Source organism: Lepisosteus platostomus, chromosome 7 (genome assembly GCF_059453375.1).
Source record: "Lepisosteus platostomus isolate fLepPlt1 chromosome 7, fLepPlt1.hap1, whole genome shotgun sequence".
Classification (NCBI taxonomy): domain Eukaryota; kingdom Metazoa; phylum Chordata; class Actinopteri; order Semionotiformes; family Lepisosteidae; genus Lepisosteus; species Lepisosteus platostomus.
Window position 1 is genome coordinate 63,582,334 of NC_142617.1, and position 12,485 is coordinate 63,594,818.

The 12,485-nt window shown below is 38.8% G+C and overlaps 1 protein-coding gene across 6 annotated transcripts in view; it reads right to left on the bottom strand.

Annotated features, from left to right (window-relative positions):
• LOC148659463 (zinc finger protein 609-like) overlaps positions 1–12,485 on the bottom strand; it is a 110,798-nt gene that overhangs the window by 40,057 nt on the left and 58,256 nt on the right. The window contains exon 1 of one of the 6 annotated variants that reach the window (XM_088641729.1): positions 3,412–3,553. The exons of 4 other annotated variants lie outside the window; for them this stretch is intronic. The gene's annotated coding sequence lies outside the window, so the exon portion shown is untranslated. Of the gene's footprint in view, positions 1–2,467; positions 2,564–3,411; positions 3,554–12,485 lie in introns of those variants that run through there. One more of the 6 variants, XM_088641728.1, reaches the window with a different exon arrangement.

The window sequence follows — 12,485 nt, forward strand, 5'->3', positions numbered from 1 at the left end:
CAGCTATTCACACCAGGATGGACATGGGAAGAAAAGAAGGCAGGCAGGCAAATAAAAAAATAAAACGCTGAAATGGTGATCTCTTGATTTTATTATAATAAAACATCTGTAAAAGAGACATTTATTGGTGCACTTAATTTTCTCATGCATACTCCACAGATAAAGAGTCACATTCAGGATTCGAACCCAGGTTTGTGAGGCAGCAGCACTTACCACTGCTTCACTCTGCCACTCAAAACAGTCATTTATCCCAAGGAACTTAAAGGATATCAGGATACCAACTCCTGGGTGGATATAAGTGTACAAGCACAAATGATGAAGCTTTACAGCAGCTAATTTCACTTAATCTGCACATGCTGTTAATGCAACATTTGGCCAGTGTGAGAAAACCAAGAAAGGGAAAAAAAAACAACTAAACAAAGATTCGGGGGGAAAAAACAACCAAAACACCTGAACTGTCAAACAGCTGCCCTGTCCTGAAAAATAAAGAGTAAGGGCACCTGAACCTAACTAATTTAAAGTCTAGCAAGCAGCAATAACCAAGCAATAAAATTTGCTTATTTTAGTGCAATAAGTACAAGACATTTATATAATACTCAGGGTCATTCAGGGGAAGACTGGGAAACCATCAACAAACAAACACATTCAAGGTAAAACTAATAAATACACAGCTGAATTACACTTACAAAAACCATGGTTAAAAGTTGTTAAAAAGCCAGTGATCTAATTTGTTCTGCTAAAATATAGAAATACAGTAAAGTACATGACAGAAAATGGTTTCCAAGACACATTAGCATTATTGAGCATTAGCAATCATTGTCAGCTATGTTGGCAGAGAATTTATAAACTACTGTACTAGATCTTCGCGGTGTTAAAAAAAACTAACAGTTTCAAACAAAGTAGCAGCACTCAAAACTAGTTTCCCCTGAGACCCAACTTAAAGCCACTGGAAACCTTTCTTGTTTACTTTATGCAACCCCCAGCTAATTCTCATTAACACAAGGATGCCCTTTGATGCATTCAGTCAAACTGCATCAGAGAATTCACTCGGCTGGTTACCATGTAAGCAAGCAAAAAGATTGTAAAATATCCACTTCTTCTCAAATACAGCCACCAGCAATATTTTGTTCAGCCTTCGTCTGGACTGTCTCCCAGAACTTTTCCCATAGTATATCAATTTGCTTTTTGAAAAGATCGCATCAGTGTGACCTCTGCATTTCAGCTTGCGAATTACTGTAGTGAACCAATTATGGATAGCGAGATTGTTTTACAGGTCACAAGCACTGATGGTTGGAAAACAAATTTTGTCATTTGCCTAATAATAAAATTACTATAGACCTATTATTAAAATTATTTTTAAATGATCATTCTATATTTTGCCAGACATGTCAGGTGGGCACACACCTTAAAGATAAATAAGTCTGTGCCTGAGGTCGTCTTGTATAAAATAAAGAAGATACACGTCTTTGTATAAAACGCCTAAGGCACAGGATGAGTACAGTGCCTAAATCCGGTCTTTCACCAAAACAAGATTACATCATTAAGCCACTGAGTACACATTATATTGGATAAAGATACCCACTACGGACATTTCCAAGACAGAAGTATAAAATGTGTGCTTGTTTCTAAGTCTGACTGGCAAAACCACATGGCCGTCAATTTGTTCAGAGTCACCACTGGGCCAAACTGACCCAGAAAGTGACATTATTGAAAAATCAGTTTTTACTTTTGGGAGGTAACAGCTGTATAACTTACCTATAACTCACGCATGGTAACTAGTAAGAGGTACTTTAAGACCAAATGTGAATCATTAAGAAATGCAACATGAAATAGTTAAATGCCATCAGACGTTTCCCCTCACAGCTACAAGCTGTACAAGAAAGAAAATAAAAGGCATTTTTTAGGAATTATAGGACCGGTACAGCTACAAAAGGAAAAATGGAAATCCCAAATAAAACAAACATTCACATTGTGCTAAGCACGTAAGTTTTTTAAAATATATATATACAGTATCTTTTCCCTCCCACTGCAGTCCCCTTCCCTACACTGTGGAAATCCCCTCCCAGGAGGAGAAGTGTTTGGTCAGCTGCAGGAGGCCGAACTTTCCCTGTGTTCACTAGAATAAAAAGCCCCTAGCATGAGGATACCAGGCTCTTTGTAGCAAACTCATCTAAGGGCAAGCTGTAAATGTACAGGATGAGTTTCCATGACATAATCATAAAACTTCTAATCGTCACTGAATGAGACATGCAATCCTTACATGTAAATCAAAACGGAAGGGTCTTCTGGGTCAGTGACTGGGACTAAGAACTGGACTAAGACTAAGCACTGTCAGCTAAGAACAACTTGAATAATTAGGATTTCAGACTTAGGAGCACGACCAAAATAGCAGTTCACCCTTTGACACAAAACACAGAAGATGGAGGTAGTATCAGTCTCTGATAGGAGCCGTTAATCACCATCTTACCCAGCAGATTGTTTTTGTTCGACAGAGAGAGAGAGAGAGAGCAGGCCGGCCCACGAGCACTCGCCGTTCCCCGTTTTTCTTTAAAAAGCAGGAGTTTTTGCTCTTGGAAGATCTGCAGTAGGCGTTATTTGAAGGTTTTTTTAAAAAAAACGATGACATTACGGAGTGTAATGTCTGATCACGTGTTGTTAACTCTTTTATCATGCCTATGCGCGGTTGTTCGTCGTGCACAATAATAATGAGCAATACTGTTTTACTCGTCACCATTTTTTTTTTGTGGGGGGAGGTTGTTGTTCGCTGGTGTCTTTCACCCATTTATTGTACATTTCTGCTTATGAATGCAAATCCCGTTCCAAAACCGCGCAATGGCGGGTAACGCCTCTGCCTCACGGCTGTCGCGTAGGCTGGGCCCCGGGACGCGGGATCTGGTGTGGGGCTTGTCTGTTCCCCCGGGTCCGAGTGGGCCTACTCCGGGGGCACGTTCGCCCACAACTCTGCCCCCAGACTGATCAACAACGAAAACGGCGTGTTTATTCTACACTGCCTGCCGTATACGGATACCCTGACATGGGTTGGCACTGTTTTAAGAGTTTATTTGACGCGTAGGCGCAAAAGGAAAATCAAGGAATTTAAATCGACAATATTCCACACGATACTCATAAAAATTGTACGCGGAATAAACTATCACAGGGATATACATCTGAAAGAGAAGTTGGTTTGTCCAAAACAAAGTTTATGCATGTCCCTGGACCGAAAGTTTCATGTTCGGCCACTCGACAGTGACTAAGTGCCAAGTACTTAAATTTACAAAATGCCGGTCTAATAAAAAGCCGAATGAGCGTTTTGCATCCGATTATACAGTGTTTTATTGTAATTATTGATGTACCCCCTTTACCCTCTTATAATGCACTTCTGCAACTGTTGTAAGTCAAATATTTACTCACATTTAAATCTGAAGCGAAGGCCGGGCACCTGCCCTGCAACGTGGGACACAGGGCTGAAAGGGTGCAGACAGCCAAGCGCAGTTTGCGTGCGATCTGTCATTTTTGATTCACTTCATTCACCGAGTTATTTGGCTCAGTGATCCGAATCGAGCGCCGAGAAAACCGATCGGCAGAAGACGTGATTCACCTCAAATCTGAAGAACTTCCAGAAAAACCAAAGAAAGTGAGGTCTAACAGAGTATGCATTAAGCAATCGTAAATTGTCAAGCTCCGTTCATACAGATATAAGTATGAAACGCAATGTGCATTCGAGCGCTATGGGTGAAGAATGTACTGTTGGTTATTTCAGACGCCTGTGTTGATCAAAGTTTACAAAAAGTCCGGAGTTATACAGTATAAGACTAAAATACCACATACAATACCACAGCGGTTACACCACTTCAAGGGCAATACACAAATGTCCATTTTTAAGTTTTCATTAATTAATTGATACAGTATATTTTAAACAAGACATTTGAAATTCCGGCGACCCAAATAAGGTTTTCAATTAATTTAAATCCAGCGTTCTGAAACACAAACTGTTATTCATGCCGTGGAAAGTAATCAAGCAAAGAGTTACGTATTGCTATCTGGAATATAACGTAGCATACAAGACACACCTCGTTGCTGTTAAAAGTTTGATACAATTATTGAGCTTTTCCAAAAATGTAATTTTGATTTTCAAAGTAATGCAATACACTCTCTCCAAAAGCAAATGGTCACAAAAGAACTGAAAATAAAGAAAGATTGCTGTGACAAGATGGCATTCCATTTTCCAAATGCTGACTAGGTTTCATGAAGTCAAGATGCCATCATGTCAGCACTAGCACTGGTCAATGCTATCCTGCCAAATTTGACTCACGAAAAATGGGACATCGTCATGTGCTGCTGTCAGTTCTAAAAAGTCACTGTCAGCTCATCAAGACAGAAGGCCTTCAGAAAATGACTGCTACCCAACAGAGGACGCAAAATTTCACAAACCATTTTGAAGACCATGCAGACAGCTACCTCCACAAGATTCCGAACACTGAGTTTTAAAGACAACTCGCAGCAGCATTTCCTCTGGATCCTCAAGTTAAAAGGCATACTTTCACTGATGATAGAGAAGCAGAAGACAGAATTGTCACAGTAGCTGCTAGGAGAATCTGTGTAGCTTCTGATGCTGCTGTAGAGACAACAAAGCACCCACAGCAGATCACAAACATACTGCGATGTTTAGGTGAGATTTGTTATGCATATATGTCACACCTTACATCATCACAGAACAACATCAGGAGTGCTGCTGGAGGTAAGAAGCCTCATAGACAAGTCTGCATAAGGCATAACAGCAAAACAGTGTATGATGGCCACAGTTGTGGCATGTCACAGAGGTTTGCATAGACTGGTAATTGTTTATCAGGCTTATTACTGTAAAAAGAAATTCCCTTAATCCAGCAGAAGTGCAATTGTTCTTAAATGCACACACTGATTGAGACAATTGTTAAATATATCAGAATAAATTTCAAAATGTGATGTCATCTGATGTGAAAAATAACGTCATTCTCTATTGGTATTCCACTGTTAACTAAAAGGTTGTCATGCTTCTCTTTTTTTCCATGAATTTATTTTACCTTGACTTTGTTAAGATGTCACATATTATTCAATTTAATACTAGTGATTTTATTATAGTTCAGATAAATACTATGTTCTTTTGGCTATATTTTTATGTTTTGCTGCTAAAGAATAAACTACGTTACTTATTCAATGATTTTTACAAAGGATTTATGAATGCCGAAGCCTCATTCCAGTGAGTATTTCTGTCAATTTATAGTACAGTGGCACTGTGTTATTCTTTGAATCAGGCAGGTTCCAGCAACTCAAAGCGTTGTTTTATCAGAGTTAATTAAATGAAAGAATCTTTCGAAAAGCAGAACCATTCAAGCTGCCTTGTTTTAGTGTGAAGTAGTATGCTTCACAATTTGCTCTTTTAATAATTCAGACACTGACATTTTCTTAATTCCAATAAATTGTTCATTGGGTCTGTAGACAACATTTTTAGAAATTGTATTGATACACCCTGGGTCTTCATGAAACCTGAAACTCTAGTCTACCTTAAAAACTGTACTAGAAATATTTATCTCATTACCACTCCCATTTTTCTCTTTTACTTAGATTTTTTTACAGAAAAGAACTTTATAATAGTCCATGTTCTTCACTTGAATGTTTGCTGTGTGTCTCCTTACTGTCTGACTTCTATCTGAATACATCAAGTAGCAAAGAAGTTAAAACACTCGCAGGACAGCATCTTGTGAAAGGTAAGCAATATTGCTTCAGTCACTTTACTTTTACAAAGTGCAAACTTTAGAAGAAATCAGTTTTAAAACATGGTTGAAACAGCACATGAAGATTATTAATCTTCCAACAACAAAGTAATGGCAATTATATTCTCTGCTTGTTTCACAAAATGATATATTAAAAAAACAGATCTAAAGAAGGCACAGCAACCACAACACTTTGCTCTGTTTTGTCTGTATAAAATGAACCTCTACTTGGCCCTATTTTAAATATATAATGCAGTGTTATTATAACCACTCACATAAATAAAATTTAGTAGCTATCATCTTCAACAGGCAAAGTCATATGCACATATTTTTATCTATTAATTTTAGCTCAGCATTTAATATGATCCAGATCCACATACTATTGGAATGGAATTTGGGTGTGTGTGTTAATGGGAGGCTTATAAAATGGATTAAGGATTTTCTAACAGATCGCCCACAGCGGGTTCTTATGAACAATACATTTTCAAATGAAATTGTTTTAAATACTGGTGTTCCCCAAGGCTAATAAAGGTGTATTTTTCACCTTTATTATTTTTCATCTATATGAATTAAATGAAAATGCAGGGAACTTCTGTTAGTCTATTAAAGTACACAGATGATTTGGTCCTAGTAGGATTGTTTACTGGGGATGTCAGAAAGGGGTAGATAATTACTCTTAACAGATAAGTAATTTGGAAAAGTAGAGTCAATCAAGCACGCTTCATATTAATGTTGATAAAACCAAAGAACTGTCTACTTACACCAGTAATACTTTAGATTTTCAACTTGTCTCCCTTATTAATCAGCCTGTGGAGGTTGAACAGTGTTTCAAATACCAAGGAACAGTAACAGAAACATTTAAACTTTGCAGACTATGCCAGTTTCATTTTTAAGACGGATACTCGGCGTATATATCTGATCAGTAAGTTGAAAGGGTTTGTGATGAGTCAAAACATTTCAGAGAGGGTCTATGGAATGTTTTGGCATTACAGGGTGGTGTGGTGGCCCAAGAATTAAGAGTAAGGGGAAATTGGCCTCAATTGGTAATGTTGCTATTAAAATAAATGGCAGACCACAGAAACAGCTTAAAGAGCTGTATTATATTGCCATTCAAAGGAAAGCTCAGCATATCCTTGATGACCCCTCCCACCCCCTTCATTTCCATTTTCAGCTGTGACCTTCAGGGAGGTGGTTTAGAATGCCTGTGGCCAAGAAAAAATGTCTACAAGAAATCTTGTGTTCCCTGTGCAATCAGTATATTAAACGCAGCTAAGTGACTGCTTCCTGTATGAAGCTATCAGGTAAGTGTTATGATAGTGGAATAATGAGCAGAGTGAGTTGTGTGTATACGTGTTGTTGCATGGCTAGGACTATTTGTTTTTAGTGTGTATATATTTTCTGAAAATTGTTATTTGTTTTTGTATTATGGTGATGCCAAAGACAAATCTCCACCCTTCTGGAAGGACAATCAAGTTATCTAAATATAATTCACATGCAAGTTATTACTGTCCCAAAGGTCAATACTGTCTTGACATCCCAGGACAAAAGGAGTATCAGCCTGTACCTGGGTCACACGGGAACCACCAGAAATCCAGTCCTCCTCCAACCAGCACTGACTGTCCTGTCATTTCTGTGAAATCCTATCAGAATATGAATGGCTCTGACAAGTGGGTGCGTTGAAAGAGCCCATTTGCAGGATTTTAATCTGTAGCCTTAATGCTGAGTCATCCGTTCCGTACTGAACAAACTGCAGTCTGTCCAAAATTCGTCAGCCAGAATCCTGACCAGGTCTAGTGCAAGTGTTCACATTACTCCTACGCTGGAGTCCTTGCACTGGCTACTCCCCACCTCGCAACCTTCGCTCTTCTAATTCTGCTCTCTTTACTGTCCCCCAAGCCCGTCTACATTGTATGGGCGACAGGGCCTTCTCCTCCTGTTATGCCTCCAAGCTCTGGAACTATTTGCCCAAGGATATCAGAGAGTCACCTTCTCTAAACTCCTTCAAATCCAGACTCAAAACCCTCTTCCTCAGAAAAGCCTTTACTTAACTGGTTCCATTCTTCACCCCTCTGCTCCTACTTTACTTAGTACCACCATCCATGGTCTCCTCTATATATTGTAATTGCGTTTTATCTTGTGTATTCTCCTTATTTATTGTTCTCATCCTGTAAAGCGCTTTGAGAGCCACCTTTAAAAACGCTATATAAAATAAAGTTTATTATTATTTGGGGTAGATTTATAAAAATTGTGATAATAATAATAACTCAACTAAACTCCATTGAATTTACTGTAACACTGAGTCAGGGGCATGATAATTAGAATTTCTTATTTTTATTGCTGACACTCTATATCCTATGCAGAGTGACTTACAATAAATATGAAATTTACATATACATTTAAATAGTAAACTGTCTCCCAACCAATTTGGCACAAAAATAAATTTGGCAAGAAAGACAGTCAACCATCTAGCACCAATTACGATTCCTGTACATTTTATGACTGAGCATTTAAAGTAACAGATGAAATCATTATGGACTGAATGTTTATCATCATAAATTCTTCGTAATCACAGAAAAAAAATGTTGGAATTGAAGCTTTGGTTGCTTAAAAACGACTAGGAGAAGGAGGAAAAAATTCTTCTTACAGCTGTGGGAAATCTGAGAAAGAGTCTCTCGTTACTCTTAATAACCCTGCCTGACAAATCAGGCTCCGCTGTGTCAGCTGTAGTTTGCTGCAGAGAAAATGACAATGGAGCCACACTGATGGACTAGCACGGTGTCTGGAGTTTATTCAAGGACATGCCTCTGCCAGGATGAAAGTCAGCATGAATCAAGTACAGCTTCCCTTGTGGGTGACTTTGACACATGTGGCTTTACTGCCTGAAGAAAAGAAATCTCACTCGCCTATTCAGCAGGTAGCAACAGTCTGGAAAAAAGGGTGTTCCGACTCATGCTGAAAGAAATATCTAGGACAAAGTTAGGAATAAAAGACAACTAAAAAAAAATTACTGAGGACAGCTTATGTCACATATTGACCTTTGCTTGTTTAACAAGTACTGGGAGCTGGCAGAAAAGTGCAGAATAGCCTTTGAAAAGCAAAATAGACCAGTTCTGACCAGAAGTCTGACCAGTTCTGGTCACACTGACAGCTGTGCAGTGGCACACAGAGATTGGTAGCTTAGCCATTCTTGACTCACGACATGTGCACACCGGTAGTCAACTGATAAAAGAACACGTCGGTTCTGAAGATGGCAATGCCTGAGCTCTTCCACATACCACAGAAAGAAAACCACCTTCCTTGAAGGAATACATTCTAAACTTATTTATAGATGTTTTTCTTCTCTTCCACAGTGCTGACAGCTTTCACTAAACTTCCTGCTGTCTCTTTCTCCAGCTATGTTCTTGTGTCACAGTGTTCGTGCCACCATCACCTTCTTGTTCACCACTGTCACCTAACAGTCAAGTACTACAGAAACAAGTTTCAAACTCAATTATTTTAATGCCATTCTGTAGTGGTGTGTGCAAAACAAATGCATCCGTATTGATACACCAAGAAAATGTATTGATTAGTGCCTACAATGTGTCAGATAGGAATTTCCAAACGATGACTAGCACCTCATATGACAGTTCTGTTTAAAAGGGGGAGGTGTAAAATAAATCTAGAGGAGAAGAGGAAAGAAGAGTGTGCTAGTTACAGCTTTACACCCCACCCTCGCCTCTGGATTCCCACTTGACAAGCCAAGATCTAGCAGGTGCTGAGCACAGGAGCGATTCAGACTACATTGGGGGGGGGCGGGGTGCATGGTTGAGTTTTCCCATTTAAAATACTTTCCCAGTATTCGTCACTCTTATTCTTGTTAGGGACAGCACTGGTCTCTTTTAGGAAGGTAGTCTTACTTGCTCCACTGAACTTGTGGGTAAAGCTGCCCTTGAAGTTCATTGCTGTTAAGACCACATTCAAATTGCAAATAGTAGTAGCAAATATTAGATTTTAAATGTTTTCTGTAATATCTTTGAAGCTATGGCCTCTTTATATACCATCAAATAATATAAGATATAGCTTATTGAAGTCACATGACCTTGCATAGTACTGCCAAACCTGAGTTTTAATTGTCAGTTTTTACTCAAATTAAAAGCATTTAAGAACATTTTAATTGTATGTACATAAAAACAAATAAATGCAACTCAGTATTTCTGTTCACTTAGGTAGACTTACAGGTAGATTTGGTTGTCTTTTACATTTTCCTTGACTCCTACAAGATTCACACAATATCACATATAGAGAAAAACGAGCACGACTCCCAGTGTGCATGATGGCATCTTTCCTCCCTAGACCACCCGTTCCCAGTGAGAAACCAGCACTACCTCTCTAATCTCAGGGGTCCCATAACAGTGCTATGAGCCTGGTGCTTGCCATTAAAACACAGGCATGTTATGGCTTTATGATAAAGCAATCTATGAACAGAAATTTAAATACCGTGACAAGCACTGTAATTAAAATAAAGCACATGTGAAGCAGACATTGAGTTTTTCCAATGCTGCAAAAGTTAAAAGATAGCAATTTCAGAATATTGATTTCTCCCTAAATCTAACCTTGTGGTTGAATGCCATTTCAGATCATCAGTAGTTTTGACTGCTGATCAGAGCAAAAGGTGAGGTTTCCTGTCTACTCGCTCCTAATTAATAAGAAGCTCCAGCCGGCGAAAGGATAGAAAGACAACGTGCAATATAATGGATATCTTGTGCTATGTCAAACTCGTGAGCATAAATGTTGCTACCGAAGAAAAAGACTCGATGTTTAAGCCGATTTCAAGGCCTCAGTTCAATTTGCTACTAGCAGTCAAATAAGTTGGATGGGCTGAACACTCCTCTCATCTCTGTAGCCTTTTTTCTGTTCTTAAAATGGTGAAGATCTGGGTTTTCAGGTTTATTGGTGCCCTTTTGTCTTTTTTTAGTATCTTCTTCATGGAGTTGTAGTGGCAGAGCTGGATTGCTCTTACAGTAATCCCCTCTGCTCTTGTCTGGTACAATAAAGACTTACACATGTAAGGCGTCCACCGTGGTACTGGTACATGCAATAGATCTAAAATGTGAAACTGCCTTCCCCATTTATTTTTTATTTTGGAGGTGCTACTGCATGTACTCTGAAATCATTTTCCAAAGGTCTGTTTAACCTCCTCTTCTCATTTTCGTGATAGCCTGTTAGAATGACTAATTTCTTTTAACATGTGACATTTAAAATCAGCTTCTTACAGCAAATTGGATTTCATACTGCTCAGTGGAAGCCTGAGGGCTTTCATTTCGAATAACTACAGTAGTTACAATCTTTAAAATAAAATCCCACATTGTACGCAGTACAGCTTCCGCAGATAATTATGAGTGTTAGACATCGCTCCCCGAGGACAACCATGTTCTCTCTTTAATTTCTAACAGCAGCATAATCCCCGTTAGAAGCCCTTTTTAGGATGAATTAGAAAGACCCTCTATTCAAAAAGAGGAGGTTGTTGGGGGGGCAAGAATATTCACAAGGGTCTAGCTGTCTGTGTGGATTACCATGGGAAAGAAAATCCTTTCATCTCAGATACGCACTTTCAAGCAGAGAAACTTACAGTACACAGCCTGGAGTCTTATCAGTGCCAAAGGCAGCTGAAAAAAATATTACTTTTGCCCTTCACTGCTGTCTTAGTTATTTTTATAGTTACACACTGGATACGAACATGCTACTAATGGACAGTTCGTGTTTGGCATTCATTGCCAAGGTATTATTGACACTAAATTGCAAAACCACTGTATTGCTTTCAATAAAAAAATATAAATATATATACCTTGGTATATGAGCACTAGATTACCTCAAACTATGCAGACCTTTTAGAAAAATAGTATAGGTGGAACTAGAGAAGAATTTAATAATGATAAAAGTGGAGAGAGAAGCAAAGAGGTGCTGCGCCACACTCCTCTGTCTTACTGAGCTTCCTGTAGTGTGACTGCAACCCCAGCTGAAATGCTCCAGCAGTAGACTGTACAAATGTCCCTTTATCAATGCCTTTCATTGGGCTTTGAGAAACAGAAATCAATATTTGGGCTGGAACACATACAGTATGATTGAATCAACGTATATATATTAGAGAATTCAAGAAGGAAATGAAAATCGACAATGTATGTTCTGGTCCTGTACCATGCTGAAAAAGTTAAGGAGCACTAAGAAGTGCTAAAATAAACTCTCTCTCCATGATCACCTTGTCCTGGAGGAATAAAACAGTAATAGCTCCCGTGATGGTGAGGGAAAACAAAGCAGAACATCTGCAGACCTGCTGATACAGCAGTGCTCCAGGTACTTTGATCAAGATTGAGTTGCACCTGCTCTGTACACCTGAGCAGATCCAGTACAGGTCACACTCCCTTTGCAAATCAACAATGTTCTGTTGCTCCCTGGTGAAGTGAAATAAAATAAGAGGAAGTGCAAATGATTTTTGCTCATTCTAAATACAAACCAGCAGCTGAAAGAAATGACCTCACCTGCAAACCAATTTGAATTTTGTTTACCTTTTCTTATTGATGCAGACTTTACGTCAGTATCAAATACACGAAGACAGTAGTTTGTGTTTTCTTTTCCATTATATGGAAATCAGACATGAAACAAACAGAAATAGAACAGAAGAGGAACATCAATAGCAGAATAAGTGTTCTAGGCTAGAACAACACTGTACACAGACAGGGGGCATTCCTGGTGTCCATC